This window comes from Natator depressus, chromosome 22 (assembly GCF_965152275.1).
Source record: "Natator depressus isolate rNatDep1 chromosome 22, rNatDep2.hap1, whole genome shotgun sequence".
Lineage (NCBI taxonomy): Eukaryota > Metazoa > Chordata > Testudines > Cheloniidae > Natator > Natator depressus.
The window spans coordinates 201546-218237 of NC_134255.1; the positions used below are offsets into that span (position 1 = coordinate 201546).

The 16692-nt window shown below is 48.8% G+C and overlaps 3 non-coding genes across 3 annotated transcripts; 2 read left to right on the forward strand and 1 right to left on the reverse strand.

Moving 5' to 3' along the window:
- Window positions 1–16: 16 nt before the first annotated feature.
- On the forward strand, window positions 17–88 carry TRNAQ-CUG (transfer RNA glutamine (anticodon CUG)). The gene has a single exon. It is a non-coding gene; the product is annotated as a tRNA-Gln (tRNA).
- Window positions 89–5098: 5010 nt separating this feature from the next.
- On the forward strand, window positions 5099–5192 carry TRNAI-UAU (transfer RNA isoleucine (anticodon UAU)). Its single transcript has 2 exons — window positions 5099–5136; window positions 5157–5192. It is a non-coding gene; the product is annotated as a tRNA-Ile (tRNA).
- Window positions 5193–16347: 11155 nt separating this feature from the next.
- On the reverse strand, window positions 16348–16429 carry TRNAS-CGA (transfer RNA serine (anticodon CGA)). Its single transcript has one exon. It is a non-coding gene; the product is annotated as a tRNA-Ser (tRNA).
- Between the last annotated feature and the right edge of the window lie 263 nt (window positions 16430–16692).

Consider the following 16692-nt stretch of genomic DNA (forward strand, 5'->3'; position numbering starts at 1 on the left):
AATGGAAATGCTAGCAGGTCCCATGGTGTAATGGTCAGCACTCAGGACTCTGAATCCTGCGATCTGAGTTCAAATCTCAGTGGGACCTCCTGGGGCTATGTTGGTTTGCTGCAAAAGCCTTAGAGTTTAGGGTGCTTGGTTTCCGTGTCTCTGGGTGAACTAGATTGAATTTTTCCCTCTTCCTGGGCGACTGATGCCCACTGGAGATAAGTGTTTGGTCCAGCTGGTTCAGTGGTCTGGCTACAATAGGTTGGGGCCCTGGAACTTAACAGTCTGGATAGAGACACCTGAACGTTGTGTTTCTCGCTGCTTCACCTGAAGCTCACAAGTTTGGTCCTTGTACCTGCAGTTGCCAAACTCTTCCTCTTGCCCACATGGCGCTTGAATAAAGGAGTGCCAGGGACAGGCTTCATAGTCAGGGCTAGGCAGCAGGGAGGAAGAGTCCCAGGCTGGAGCCCAGCGCACCTCTCCTCCTCTGGGCACCTAGAGCAGTGGCAGCTGGTGCTGACAGCTCGAAGGGAAGGCTTAAAAGGCACAGAGCAACCGTGGGTGGGGCAAGAGGAGAGGAGGAACATGCCTATGTGTGGCCAGCAGACAGCCACAGAGACAGACAGACAGCCTGCTCCTTGCTCCCTGGCATGCCGAACCCCCACTGAAGGCCACCCACAGACCAGCATTCTCTCTGCGGCCAGCATCACAAGGTGGTAGGAAAGCATGGCCAGCCCCCCAGTGAGGCCTCTGACCGTTCCCACTCAAGGGGTCCTTTTGGCAGTGGCGCAGGAGATATTTCCCCAAGAGGCTTTTCCCCAACTTCTGAGAAGAACCCAGGGCTTGCTCTTGTGGTGGACGGGTGGCTAGTTCAGCTGGCTGCACATAGAATCATAGAAACACAGAATATCAGGGTTGGAAGGGACCTCAGGAGGTCATCTAGTCCAACCCCCTGTTAAAGCAGGACCAATCCCAAACTAAATCATCCCAGCCAGGGCTTTGTCAAGCCTGACCTTAAAAACGTCAAAAGAAGGAGATTCCACCACCTCCCTAGGTAACGCATTCCAGTGTTTCACCACCCTCTTAGTGAAAAAGTTTTTCCTAATATCCAACCTAAACCTCCCCCACTGCAACTTGAGACCATTACTCTTTGTTCTGTCATCCGCTACCACTGGGAACAGTCTATTTCCATCCTCTTTGGAACCCCCCTTCAGGTAGTTGAAAGCAGCTACCAAATCCCCCCTCGTTCTTCTCTTCCGCAGACTAAACAATCCCAGTTCCCTCACCTTCTCCTCAGAAGTCATGTGTTCCAGTCCCCTAATCATTTTTTTTTGCCCTCCTCTGGACTCCTTCCAATTTTTCCACATCCTTCTTGTAGTGTGGAGCCCAAAACTGGACACAGTACTCCAGATGAGGCCTCACCAATGTCAAATAGAGGGGAATGATCACGTCCCTCGATCTGCTGGCAATGCCCCTACTTATACATCCCAAAATGCCATTGGCCTTCTTGGCAACAAGGGCACACTGTTGACTCATATCCAGCTTCTCATCCACTGTAACCCCTAGGTCCTATTCTGCAGAACTGCTGCCTAGCCATTCGGTCCCTAGTCTGTAGCGGTGCATGGGATTCTTCCGTCCTAAGTGCAGGACTCTGCACTTTTCCTTGTTGAACCTCATCAGATTTCTTTTGGCCCAATCCTCCAATTTGTCTAGGGCCCTCTGTATCCTACCCCTACCCTCCAGTGTATCTACCTCTCCTCCCAGTTTAGTGTCATCTGCAAACTTGCTGAGGGTGCAATCCACACCATCCTCCAGATCATTTATGAAGATATTGAACAAAACTGGCCCCAGGACAGACCCTTGGGGCACTCCTCTTGATACTGGCTGCCAACTAGACATGGAGCCATTGATCACTACCTGTTGAGCCCGACAATCTAGTCAACTTTCTATCCACCTTGTAGTGCATCCATCCAGCCCATACTTCTTTAACTTGCTGGCAAGAATACTGTGGGAGACCGTGTCAAAAGCTTTGCTAAAGTCAAGGAACAACACGTCCACTGCTTTCCCCGCATCCACAGAGCCAGTTATCTCATCATAGAAGGTAATTAGATTAGTCAGGCATGACTTGCCCTTGGTGAATCCATGCTGACTGTTCCTGATCACTTTCCTCTCCTCTAAGTGCTTCAGAATTGATTCCTTGAGGACCTGCTCCATGATTTTTCCAGGGACTGAGATGAGGCTGACTGGCCTGTAGTTCCCAGGATCCTCCTTCTTCCCCTTTTTAAAGATGGGCACTACATTCACCTTTTTCCAGTCATCTGGGACTTCCCCAGATCACCATGAGTTTCAAAGATAATGGCCAATGGCTCTGCAATCATATCCGCCAACTCCTTTAGCACTCTTGGATGCAGCACATCCGGCCCCATGGACTTGTGCTCGTCCAGCTTTTCTAAATAGTCCCGAACCACTTCTTTCTCCACAGAGGGCTGGTCACCTCCTCCCCATGCTGTGCTGCCCAGTGCAGTAGTCTGGGAGCTGACCTTGTTCGTGAAGACAGAGGCAAAAAAAGCATTGAGTACATTAGCTTTTTCCACATCCTCTGTCACTAGGTTGCCTCCCTCATTCAGTAAGGAGCCAACACTTTCCTTGACTTTCTTCTTGTTGCTAACATACCTGAAGAAACCCTTCTTGTTACTCTTAACATCTCTTGCTAGCTGCACCTCCAGGTGTGATTTGGCCTTCCTGATTTCACTCCTGCATGCCCGAGCAATATTTTTATACTCTTCCCTGGTCATTTTTCCAATCTTTCACTTCTTATAAGCTTCTTTTTTGAGTTTAAGATCAGCAAGGATTTCACTGTTAAGCCAAGCTGGTCGCCTGCCATACTTACTATTCTTTCTGCGCATTGGGATGGTTTGTCCCTGTACCCTCAATAAGGATTCTTTAAAATACAGCCAACTCTCCTAGACTCCTTTGCCCCTCATGTTATTCTCCCAGGGGATCCTGCCCATCAGTTCCCTGAGGGAGTCAAAGTCTGCTTTTCTGAAGTCCAGGGTCCGTACTCTGCTTCTCTCCTTTCTTCCCTATGTCAGGATCCTGAACTCGACCATCTCATGGTCACTGCCTCCCAGGTTCCCATCCACCTTTGCTTCCCCTACTTAATCTTCACAGTTTGTGAGCAGCAGGTCAAGAAGAGCTCTGCCCCTAGTTGGTTCCTCCAACACTTGCACCAGGAAATTGTCCCCTACACTTTCCAAAGCCTTCCTGGATTGTCTGTGCACCGCTGTATTGCTCTCCCAGCAGATATCAGGGTGATTGAAGTCTCCCATGAGAACCAGGGCCTGCGATTGAGTAACTTCCTTGAGTTGCCGGAAGAAAGCCTCATCCACCTCATCCCCCTTGTCCAGTGGTCTATAGCAGACTCCCACCACACATCACCCTTGTTGCTCACACTTCTAAACTTAATCCAGAGACTCTCAGGTTTTTCTGCAGTTTCATACTTGAGCTCTGAGCAGTCATACTGCTCTCTTACATACAATGCAACTCCCCCACCTTTTCTGCCCTGCCTGTCCTTCCTCAACAGTTTATATCCATCCATGACAGTACTCCAGTCATGTGAGTTATCCCACCAAGTCTCTGTTATTCCAATCACATCCTGATTCCTTGACAGTGCCAGGACTTCCAGTTCTCCCTGCTTCTTTCCCAGGCTTCTTGCATTTGTGTATAGGCACTTGAGATAACTTGCTGATCGTCCCTCTTTCTCAGTATGAGGCAGGAGCCCTCCCTGCTCGCGTGCTCCTGCTCCTGCTTCCTCCCGGTATCCCACTTCCCCACTTATCTCAGGGCTTTGGTCTCCTTCCCTGGTGAACCTAGTTTAAAGCCCTCCTCACTAGGTTAGCCAGCCTGCTTGCGAAGATGCCCTTCCCTCATCAGGCTCTTAATCTGAAGGCTGAAGTTACAATTCCCTGTTCGGGTGCTTGGGGCTCCTCTTCAACAGTACAGCACACAATCTGCTTAAGCCCCCACCCAGTAATCTGGGGAAACTAACCAGGGCCACTGGGTGCCTCTAAGAGGCCATACTTTCCCCACTCACCAGCACTGAGTGGAGAAAAGAAACTTTAATAAAAAGGAGGAAAATCACCTTGTCTTAACTTTGGAAAACACCACAATCAGGATTCATAACACGACACTATGAGCAAAACACCCACCCACAGTACGCTGGGCGGTGTCCTTTTGCCTCGGGCTCTGAAATCCAGAGACAAAAGCTCTTTGGAAGTTCCCCTCCCTTCACTGCACCTCACTCCCAGCTGCTGTCCTGGGTCAATGAAAACCCACAGATCACCTCTCACCTCCTGGGGGGAAAGCCCCTTTCTCCCTCCCCTGTCTGCCCACATTGCCGGTCACTTGCTGTTCCACCCTGTCACTGCTCTGCTGGCCACCCTCTCTCCTCTGGGATGTCTTGCGGTCCCACTAAGAGCAGTGCAGGCTCCTTAAAAGTAGCGGCCACCAGAGCCCGAACAGTAGCCCCATCCCTTGCTCTTGAGGCCACGCGCTTGCATCACCCCTTCTCCCCAAGGCCCCACTCCTGCACTGACTCTTCCCCTCAAGACCCCGCTTCCCGATCACTGCTCTCCGCCCCCTCCCCACCCTCCCTCGCCCTTAAGGTCATTACAAAGTGTTAAGGCAGAGCCCTCCCATTTCTAAAAGTCCTGGGGCGTTGTGCCCCCTGTTCACACACCCCTGGGTCCCGGTGCTTCACACAGCTCTCACTGGTCTCAGCTGTTAGCGAGGGAGCCTCACCGCTCGCACAGACTTGGCAGTTTCCTTCCTGAGAGACTCTGTCCCAAAGCAGGACTAACGCTAAGACCTGGTTCTTGGGGATTTCAGATCTGTTGATCTGCAGCAAGACTCTCCATTGAGTCTCAGTCAGCTCTGGTATCGCACAGAGAAGAACAAGAGGGTCAAATGGTGCTGGGAACCCTTCAGAAGAACCCACCCCACCAAGGACCAACACTTTTCTCCTCCCGCTCTCAGCTCCACTGAGAAGTTTTGGTGGGTCACGCCTCATCTTTCTCACCCTAGGGGCCTGGGAGAGCAGAAATAGCCAGGTGCCCCAGTGGCGCAATTGGTTAGCGCGCAGTACTTATACGGCAGTGCTGAGAGGAGCTATGCTGAGGTTGTGAGTTCAAGCCTCACCTGGAGCACTGGTTTTCATTAACCAAATGGCTTCACCCACTTGTTTGCTTGGCCCTGTGGAGTGTAGAATGCCAGCCCAGGGGACACTGAGGATGGGGGAGGACTCAAAAATGCCCCCTTCAATTAATCCTTCCTCTCCAGAGTGCAGGTCAGAATCTACAATCCTTTCTCCCCCACCAGCCGCTGTGCCAGGATCCCTCAAGCAGAGCCTCGAGTCCTGCAGATCCTTGATGCCTGGGGAGGGAGAGGAGCAAGGTAGCCATTGTGTTAGAGGGCTTTCTCTTCCCCTGCCATCTTCCCCAGTTCTTGTCACGCAAGCGACAAGCAGCAAAAGACCAGAAGTCTGAAGTGCAAACAATGCGATGTTTCCTGGGGTTAGTTTCCAAGGAAGCATATTCTGAAGCCCTTCACACCACTGGGGCTTATCTCTATACACCAATAGACTCTGTTCCCCAGTGTTCCCTTCCCAGCTCCGACACTGCAAAGCGTTTACCCCGCCTCCCCCTTCCCGGCTCCGACGCTGCAGAGCCTTGCCTGTGTCTCTATTCCCTGTTCCCATCCCCCACTTCACAAACATGATTCCAATTTCCACTTCCACTTCCTGTTTGACTCCAGATTATATGGTAATATTCTCAGCTATACCTTAACCAATCATTTTACTGAAATGTAATTAACCAATCCTAATATATTGTAACATAATTCTCTAACCAATTATATCCCACTACACTAATGAACTTACACATAGCAAAATTAATTATACAGAAGTCAGAAACAATTAGAGAACCAGACAGATTGACAACAGAAAAGTGGGGGCCGTAAAGATAAAATATATTGAAATGAGGGTTTCACATCCACAACCATTGAGAAGGGATTTCTTGCCAGACTGGAGGCTCTCTTAAGATCTGTTTCTGTATCTGGTGGTGATAGGCACTATCAGGACAGGATCATCTTCCTAACCACCCAATACCATCGTATTTCAATGGGATGGGTTGGGGATGTGAGGATGTGACCGTTCGCTTCCCAGTTTATGGCTGCCCCTGCAGCTTAGCCAAAGGCCTTAGCCTAAGAACCCAGCCTCAGACTCTCCTGGGGAGAGAAGGCCCGCACACAGGCAGACTGTGATTTTGATTCTTTGTTTTGTACCCTGTAACTAGCTAAGTGATGAAAACACACAGTAAAAATACACTGTGATAAAAAAAAAGCCTGTACTCTTAAAGTATAGGCTTTACAGACAGGCCTGAATATTTCTATTCTAACAAGGATCTTTGGGAAATCAGCCTTTGCTGACAAGGTTTGTCTCTGTTCCTATTTCACCTTCTGGTGTTAGGCAGAGGGATCTTTGGCATATTTTTGGGAGCATAATAACTATCTCCGAAACTTTCTTTACTCAAACTTCAAAACTGGTGTCACCTGATTTTTGCATCTCAATGTGAAAAAACAACGGACACGTGGGGCTTTCTACAGGGCGTCATGATGCTAAAGTTGGGGAATTCAATCGCTGTACTCGTGTGTGGGGGGGGTTGCTTCTCCACAGCTGACTCAGACCTTCCAGCCTCGGGCTGCCCCGCCTCACTGCCAGGCACACCCGGCTGTTAGCTACACCCACTGTCCTTGCCAGGGGTCCCTGCTGAACCCTGCGGGTGACTCTGCAGGTGGAAAAGGTGCTGTGTAGCGATGTAGAGCAGGTGCAGGAAGGAGCCGGGGTCACTATTCAAATTCTGAATTGCACAATTTTCCAAAGTTGGGAATGTCCAAAACCAATTCTAACAGGAAGGCGAATGCAGAGCAGTTACACTGGAGGGGCCCAGACCTGCAGTGGGGGCACAGTGGAAATTAATAACGGGAAGATCATTTGTTAAATTAGTCTTCACTGACAAGATTTGTCTCTGTTCTTATCTCTCACTATGGTGTTATTTAGAGGAATCAGTACATATTTTTACTGTAAAAAGAAAAGGAGGACTTGTGGCACCTTAGAGACTAACCAATTTATTTGAGCATGAGCTTTCGTGAGCTACAGCTCACTTCATCGGATGCATACTGTGGAAATTGCAGAATACATTATTATATACACAGACACCATGAAACAATACCTCCTCCCACCCCACTCTCCTGCTGGTAATAGCTTATCTAAAGTGATCATCAAGATGGGCCATTTCCAGCACAAATCCAGGTTTTCTCACCCTCCGCCCCCCCACAGACAAACTCACTCTCTTGCTGGTAATAGCCCATCCAAAGTGACCACTCTCTTCACAATGTGAACACAATGCCATCCACAGCCTCAGAAACAACTCTCACATCATAATCAAAAAGGCTGACAAAGGAGGTGCTGTTGTCATCATGAATAGGTCAGAATATGAACAAGAGGCTGCTCGGCAGCTCTCCAACACCACTTTCTACAAACCATTACCCTATGATCCCACTGAGAGTTACCAAAAGCAACTACAGCATTTGCTCAAGAAACTTCCTGAAAAAGCACAAGATCAAATCCGCACAGACACACCCCTGGAACCCCGACCTGGGATATTCTATCTACTACCCAAGATCCATAAACCTGGAAATCCTGGGTGCCCCATCATCTCAGGCATTGGCACCCTGACAGCAGGATTGTCTGGCTATGTAGACTCCCTCCTCAGGCCCTACGCTACCAGCACTCCCAGCTACCTTCGAGATACCACTGACTTCCTGAGGAAACTACAATCCATCGGTGATCTTCCTGATAACACCATCCTGGCCACTATGGATGTAGAAGCCCTCTACACCAACATTCCACACAAAGATGGACTACAAGCCGTCAAGAACACTATCCCCGATAATGTCACGGCTAACCTGGTGGCTGAACTTTGTGACTTTGTCCTTACCCATAACTATTTTACATTTGGGGACAATGTATACCTTCAGATCAGCGGCACTGCTATGGGTACCCGCATGGCCCCACAGTATGCCAACATTTTTATGGCTGATTTAGAACAACGCTTCCTCAGCTCTCGTCCCCTAACGCCCCTACTCTACTTGCGCTATATTGATGACATCTTCATCATCTGGACCCATGGAAAAGAAGGCCTTGAGGAATTCCACCATGATTTCAACAATTTCCATCCCACCATCAACCTCAGCCTGGTCCAGTCCACACAAGAGATCCACTTCCTGGACACTACAGTGCTAATAAACGATGGTCACATAAACACCACCCTATACCGGAAACCTACTGACCGCTATTCCTATCTACATGCCTCCAGCTTTCACCCTGACCACACCACACGATCCATCGTCTACAGCCAAGCTCTGCGATACAACCGCATTTGCTCCAACCCGTCAGACAGAGACAAACACCTACAAGATCTCTATCAAGCATTCTTACAACTACAATACCAACCTGCGGAAGTGAAGAAACAGATTGATAGAGCCAGAAGAGTTCCCAGAAGTCACCTACTACAGGACAGGCCTAACAAAGAAAATAACAGAATGCCACTAGCTGTCACCTTCAGCCCCCAACTAAAACCCCTCCAACGCATTATTAAGGATCTACAACCTATCCTGAAGGATGACCCAACACTCTCACAAATCTTGGGAGACAGGCCAGTCCTTGCCTACAGACAACCCCCCAACCTGAAGCGAATACTCACCAACAACCACATACCACACAACAGAACCACTAACCCAGGAACCTATCCTTGCAACAAAGCCCGTTGCCAACTGTGCCCACATATCTATTCAGGGGACACCATCATAGGGCCTAATAACATCAGCCACACTATCAGAGGCTCGTTCACCTGCACATCCACCAATGTGATATATGCCATCATGTGCCAGCAATGCCCCTCTGCCATGTACATTGGTCAAACTGGACAGTCTCTACGTAAAAGAATAAATGGACACAAATCAGATGTCAAGAATTATAACATTCATAAACCCGTTGGAGAACACTTCAATCTCTCTGGTCACGCAATCAGAGACATGAAGGTCGCTATCTTACAACAAAAAAACTTCAAATCCAGAGTCCAGCGAGAAACTGCTGAATTGGAATTCATTTGCAAATTGGATACTATTAATTTAGGCTTAAATAGAGACTGGGAGTGGCTAAGTCATTATGCAAGGTAGCCTATTTCCCCTTGTTTTTTCCTCCCCCCCCCCCCCGACATTCTGGTTAAACTTGGATTTATGCTGGAAGTGGCCCACCTTGATTGTCATGCACATTGTGGGGAGAGTGGTCAGTTTGGATGAGCTATTGCCAGCAGGAGAGTGAGTTTGTGTGGGCGGGGGGGGGGTGAGAAAACCTGGATTTGTGCTGGAAATGGCCCACCTTGATTTTCATGCACGTTGTAAGGAGAGTGGTCACTTTGGATAGGCTATTACCAGCAGGAGAGTGAGTTTGTGTGTGTATGGGGGTGAGGGGGTGAGAAAACCTGTATTTGTGCTGGAAATGGCCCACCTTGATTTTCATGCACGTTGTAAGGAGAGTTTGTGTGTGTGGTTTTTGGAGGGGGGTGAGGGGGTGAGAGAACCTGGATTCCTGCAGGAAATGGCCCACCTTGATTATCATACACATTGTGAAGAGAGTGGTCACTTTGGATGGGCTATTACCAGCAAGAGAGTGAGTTTGTCTGTGGGGGGGCGGAGGGTGAGAAAACCTGGATATGTGCTGGAAATGGCCCATCTTGATGATCACTTTAGATAAGCTATTACCAGCAGGAGAGTGGGGTGGGAGGAGGTATTGTTTCATGGTGTCTGTGTATATAATAATGTATTCTGCAATTTCCACAGTATGCATCCGATGAAGTGAGCTGTAGCTCACGAAAGCTCATGCTCAAATAAATTGGTTAGTCTCTAAGGTGCCAAAAGTCCTCCTTTTCTTTTTGCGAATACAGACTAACATGGGCTGTTACTCTGAAACCTATTTTTACTGTAGTAATTAAACCGTTAATTTTATTTAATCAAGCCAAAAAATTTGCGTCACTTATTTTTTTCTCTGTCCTAGCAGGAATGAATTGAATTTTGTGACATTCTGGAAAGTGCAAAGAGATTAACTGTGGGGAATTCAGTCTCTGTGTTTGTGAGCTGATGTTTTCCTCTCACAGGTCAGTGCTTGCACGGAAATCCTAAGAGGGATCTAAGGGCTGGTGTACGCTGGACACTTAACTGGCAGAGCTACATCTCTCAGGGTGTGAAAAATCCACACCCCCAAACCAATATAGTTAAGCTGACCTAAGCCCTGGTTAGATAGAGCTAAATAGAAGGAAAAATTGTTCCGTCAATGTAACTATTACAACGATGGGAAAACCCCTCCACTCGCTGTAGCAACTGTCTACTCCAAAGTGCTATCGCAGTGTCACAGCAGTGTTTTAAGTGTAGCCAACCACAGAGTGAGACCAGATCTGGCTCCAGTTCACATGCTGCAGCACTAAGATTGCAGTAGTCATAACTTTCTTGTGCTTCCATCGTTAGCATGATTTGAACCTGCGTGGGGTGACCCCAATGGAATTCAAGTCCATCACCTTAACCACTCAGCCACAACTACGTGATGGACGGCTATTTCACTACACTATGATTCAGTTCTCACAGAATTTTCACTTCAAATTGCTCAGATCCACTTCCCCAGCACACTCAAGGCTGTGCATTAGTGTAAGTTTGTCCATGGCTGAATAGCAAGAATTCCTGCCCATTTCCCTTCCGGCTGGAGCATGATGAGAGTGTGTTTGTGTTAACGACATTGCTGTAAATCATTGTTCATTCCCCAAATTGACAATTCAGACAGTCCCTTTCCTAGTCAAATCTCCAGCACATCATTCCAATAGCAGGGGTCAGGATTTCTCTGGGGCATGGACATTTTTCAGGGGGTTGGTGCATGAACTCAGCCTTGCATTCCATCCTTGATGTTTCATGGACTAACAAGAGCAGCATAAAGAAAGAGCCGAGCCAATATCTCCCTGTCAGGGATGCAGGTGGCCACATCCCCTCTGTCTGACCATTGCCATTGCAGGAGAGAAGGGTTCACTGGAGTTGAATGCCCTGGCTCAGACAGGACACATAGGGAGGTTTTGCTGTTCTTCGATCTGTGCAAAGGAAATTGTGTCTCTGTGTTTTCCCCAGTGACTCCTACATCCCAACCCCAAGATCTTCTGGTTGAACGAGGATGGGTCATTCAGAAAATCATCTTGTTTGGATGTAAAGATGTGAAATGATGGGAAAATTGACCGTTCTTCCTAGTTTAAATTCTGTAACTTCTACATCGGACAATAATACTCAGCTCTTCACTGGCCATATGAGGTCTGGGGCTGGGGAAGGAATGTGTTCAGAGACATGACTCAGCATGACAGACTCAGGGTTCTGGATCCAACCCGGCCAGCAAAGCACTGACACGTGGAAAGGAGGTGTCCACAGATCACATTCGCCACCACCGCGCAATGGGAGCTGATGTTCAGTTCCACCATGTCTCCGAAGTCCTTTCCGGAGTCACTGTCTCTTGAACATCACATTGGGGCGGCTCACCCCTCACAGTGATATCTTGCTCCGGCTACAGATTGCATGGCACCGCCACAGTCCAGATCCCCAGTGGGATTTAGTGGTCTGCTGTATGAGAGACAATAACTCCACCGGAGAACCACAAATGTTCAAACGATAAAAAAGGGACCTTTGCATTGTAGGCCACACTCACTGCTGGGGACCTACACCGGGATAGGGCTGACACTCAGAGGAGCTCTGTGCTTCTGGTCTACATGGAATTATTTGGGCATTAAATCTATCAGGATGAAGGGGTTCGAGTTACCTGTGCCCTGTTCCTTTAAAGAATTGGAGCAATGCTGGGGAGATTGAAGGGCATGGAGCTGGGGAGCAGTGTGTGCTCCAAGGAAAGTTGTTGTGCTCTGGTGACACAGAGTGGGTGTGGGGGTCTTGTAAGCCTTGGGGTTTGTATACAGATAAAGTTTACTAACCCACAGGTTCAAAGCTGTTCCTGCTCTGGGCCACACAGGGCAGTCTTCGCTGAGAGTGTAGCTCAGTGGGTGAATATTTGCCTGGAGGGCAATGGGTTCCCAGTTCAAATCCAAATGACTCCCTTTAAAAACTTTTTCAAATGAAAATCGATTTCCAGACCATCTCCAGTGTGTTCAGGGGTCCGCTGAATGGGGATGCTTGAAATGAATGTAAACACTCAGCATTTCCCCTTGCGAATGTAGAAAACCCAGCAGAGCTGTCCAGCAGCTGAAATCCACTCCAGTCCTCGCGTCTCCAAGAGGGACACTCTGTATTTGGGGCATGTGCGACACGTCTGGGACGATGACAGATGAAAAAATGCTGGATTCAATGACAGCTGAGATCACAGGAGGGGAAGGTGAATGGCAGCACCGCACAGGGTCATAACACTCAGACCCGGGGCTTCACTGTCACTACCCTTGTGTTTGCCCTCATTTATATCCTAAGAAACACACACTTCCCCCTCCCCCACACACTGTCACACCCAACCTTTTCCCCTGGAGCCCACTCCAACCCTACCCTACCCCTCTCCCACACACACACGGCATGGGACACAGCCTCTCTGTGACTCACCCAGGTCAGGACTTGTCTCTGCATCACCCCAACAGGGGAGCAGAGAGCCTGAAGGGCCACAGGAGACAGATGGAGATCGGCTGGAATAGAAAAGTCTTCCCTTTGCTTCTTCAGAGTCTCATTAACCTCACCCATTAGAAGTTCCAGCACCGGGTGGGCTCAAAGCACCAACCTTCCCCGCAGCAGCGGAAGGTGGGAACCAGCTCAGTCACACAGAAGGAGGATCCCCACCTCTGTTGCTGCTGTCCTGCAGCCTTTCCTATGGATTTGTTTTAGGTAATGCAACCCCCTCGCCCCCAATCCATCCATGGAACAATGAGAGTGGGGACTAACTGTGGGCTCCAGTGGTGCAATGGGTTAGCCCACATTACCTATAGAGCAGTGCTGTGTAGAGTGATGTTTAGGTTATGAGTTCAAACCTCAACCGGAGCACCCACTTTCTTTAAGCGAGTGGCTTCTGCCAATCATTTTGCCCTGCGGAAAATACAATTCCAGCCCAGCAGACACCGAGGTCCCTTCCTTTACCGAGTGCAAGGCAGATTCCACACATCTGCAAGGCTCCGCTCTCCACCTGCCGCCTGTGTCAGGAGGGGTAAAGCCGAGCCCAGAGCTCTGCCCATCCTGTGATTCTTCATCCCATGACTCCTCCTCAATCTTTGATCCCCAAAACACCTTTGTGCACATTTTTTTTTGTGCTCTTTGTTTACGAGTTGTTCTCTCTGGGACTAACAGAGGCCAGACAGAAATCCATCTTCTCCAACCCATCCTAATCCAAGTCTCTGATATTGCAGCCAGTATAGGTAAGCCAGGCAAGGCGGATTGCTTTATCTTTTGTTTTATGTGAATTTTCCCTGTGTTAAGAGGGAGGTTTATTCCTGTTTTCTGTAACTTTAAGGTTTTGCCCAGAGGGGGATCCTCTGTGTTTTGAATCTGAATACCCTGTAAAGTATTTTCCATCCTGATTTTACAGAGATGATTTTTATCTTTTTTTTTAAATAAAATCCTTCTTTTAAGAACCTGAGTGATTTTTCCATTGTTCCAAGATCCAGGGGTTTGGCTATTTGATGATTTTGTAACCAATTGATGAGGATATTATTCTCAAGCCTACCCAGGAAAGGGGGTATGTGGGGCTTGGGGGGATATTTTGGGGGAAGACGTCTCCAAGTGGGTTCTTTCCCTGGTCTTTGTTTAAAATGCTTGGTAGTAGCAGCATACCGTTCAAGGACAAGGCAAAGTTTGTACCTTGGGGAAGTTTTTAACCTAAGCTGGTAAGAATAAGCTTAGGGGGTCTTTCATGCAGGTCCCCAAGTCTGTACCCTAGAGTTCAGAGTGGGGAAGGAACCCTGACAGCTAGACTGGATGCACCTGGAGCTCACGCCCCAGCTTTTGTGATGCCCAACCCCCAGCTCCTTCCCAGGGCTCTAGCTGAAGCCAGAGCATTGGCCTGAGCCGCCGAGAAGAGGTTTCAGTCCTGAAGAAAGCAGGACTTTCAGCACAAAGGGAAGACTGCACAAGCCCATCTGCGAAGGGACTTGTGCCCTCAATTGCCTGATCGAAAGTCAGATGCCTTATCCATTAGACCACAAGAGAAAAGCCTTTCCAAGCACTTCCTTCGAAAAGGTGGACACTGTGTTTCTCGGGTCAGCTACTGAGGGGGGAAGAGATTCTCTGGGCACAAGAAGTCGAGTTCCCAGTGAGACGTGAGACTTAATTCTATGGAGCCAGGTGCAGGACTTTGGCAGGGAGGCTTAGGCATGGGGGATTGGGGTGCAGCGGGCGGGCCGGCTGTCTAGGTGCAGAGATTTATTGACCCTGAGGTGCAGGAGGGAGGAAGAGGAGGAGGAATCGGCAGTGGGAGTGGAGGAAAAGAGGACGGGGAGAGGCTCTCAGCAAGCCTGGCCAGCTCAGTCCATAGAGCATCAGGCTCTTAATGGGAGGGGCCAGGGTTCAAGCCCCTGTCCAGGCACTCAGCTCTTGTGTGCCAGGAGCCAAATCATTCCTGGTGGTGTCCAGAGCCATGTGTGGGAAAGGGAGGCTGAGACTTGTGCACCCTGCTCTGTGGCAGGGATCCTGGTAGCTCAGACTCAGGGAAGGCTTCTGTACGCAGAGGTGCTGACTTGGAGACTTCCTGGGGGTTGCTTGACCCCTGCCCCCACCCCTGTCCAGTCTCTTGCCATGCCACCCTATTTCTTCCTCTCCCTACTCCTCCTGCATGCCTGATCACTGGCAGAGGGGAGAAGCTGAAGGAGAAGAGGAGGAGCTTGTGGGCCAGGCCTGCTAGCAGGTGGGAGGTGCTGGTGGGGAGCTGGCTGCCAGTGGGCGCTGAGCACCTGTTTTTTTATTTCTGTTCATGCTGCAGCCCCATAGCACCCAGGGAGTCGGCTCCTCTTGCTGCACTGACGGCTCCTTTCACACTCTAGAGAGAGGAACAGAACCAGGGTTATGGCTGATCTATGGGGCAGGGGGCGTTAGGTGAGTGGCGGAGACTTCAGGTGCTGAGAGTTTGCTTGACACCTCAGGGGCACAGTGTGAGGTGGTGTCCCAGGGATCTCTATGAAAGGAGCAGAACAAGATTTACTTGGGGTGGGGAGAGAATTGAGAGCATCTCAGGGGTTGTAGAGAGTATTGCCTGGGTTAGAGACTGGCTGTCATAAATATAAAGGGAAGGGTAAACACCTTTAAAATCCCTCCTGGCCAGAGGAAAAATCCTCTCACCTGTAAAGGGTTAAGAAGCTAGGATAACCTTGCTGGCACCTGACCAAAATGACCAATGAGGAGAAAAATTCTTTCAAAAGGTGGGAGGAGGGAGAAAAACAAAGGGTCTGTGTGTGTCTGGGTGATGCTTTTGCCGGAGACAAACCAGGAATGGAGTCTTAGAAGTTTTTAAGGTCAGGCTTGACAAAACCCTGGCTGGGATGATTTAATTGGGGATTGGTCCTGCTTTGAGCAGGGGGTTGGACTAGATGACCTCCTGAGGTCCCTTCCAACCCTGATATTCTATGATTCTATGATTCTATGATTCTCAGAACTTAGTAAGTAATCTAGCTAGATATGCCTTAGATTATAATTTCTTTAAATAGCTGAGAAAATAAGCTGTGCTGAATAGAATGGATATTCCTGTCTGTGTGTCTTTTTGTAACTTAAGGTTTTGCCGGAGGGATTCTCTATGTTTTGAATCTAATTACCCTGTAAGGTATTTACCATCCTGATTTTACAGAGGTGATTCTTTTTTTATTGTTTCTTCTATTAAAATTCTTCTTTTCAAGAACTGAATGTTTTTTTCATGGTTCTTAAGATCCAAGGGTTTGGGTCTGTGGTCACCTATGCCAATTTGTGAGGATTTTTACCAAACCTTCCCCAGGAAGTGGGGTGCAAGGGTTGGGAGGATTTTTGGGGGAAAGATGTTTCCAAACAACGCTTTCCAAATAAAATAAACCTGGATAAACATTTGGTGGTGGCAGTGGAAGTCCAAGGGCAAAGGGTAAAATAGTTTATACCTTGGGGAAGTTTTAACCTAAACTGGTAAAAGTAAGCTTAGGAGGTTTTCATGCAGGTCCCCACATCTGTATCCTAGAGTTCAGAGTGGGGAAGGAATCTTGACACTGGCTAAAACACAGGCCTCGCTGTGAGCAGGATTCGAACCTGTGCAGGGGAACCCTATTGGATTTCGACTCCAACGCCTTAACCACTCGGCCATCACAGCTGCAAGCACACTAGTGCTTCAATGCCACAGAAACTGGTAAATAATCGCAATGCCCAGGCTTGACATCATCTGAAATACAGAATTCCCACAGGAAACCTGGCTCCAAAAGCACAGGGGGGATTTGGGGTTTGTTCTCTTTGCTTTGCCATGTGCAGTCGCACAGAGAGGGCTTTCAAAAGTCTCCCCTCCCACAAAGCGGGAATGGGAAATGATTCTCAACTTGACGCTTGATGTGAATGAGGATGTCTGGAGCACAGGGCCAG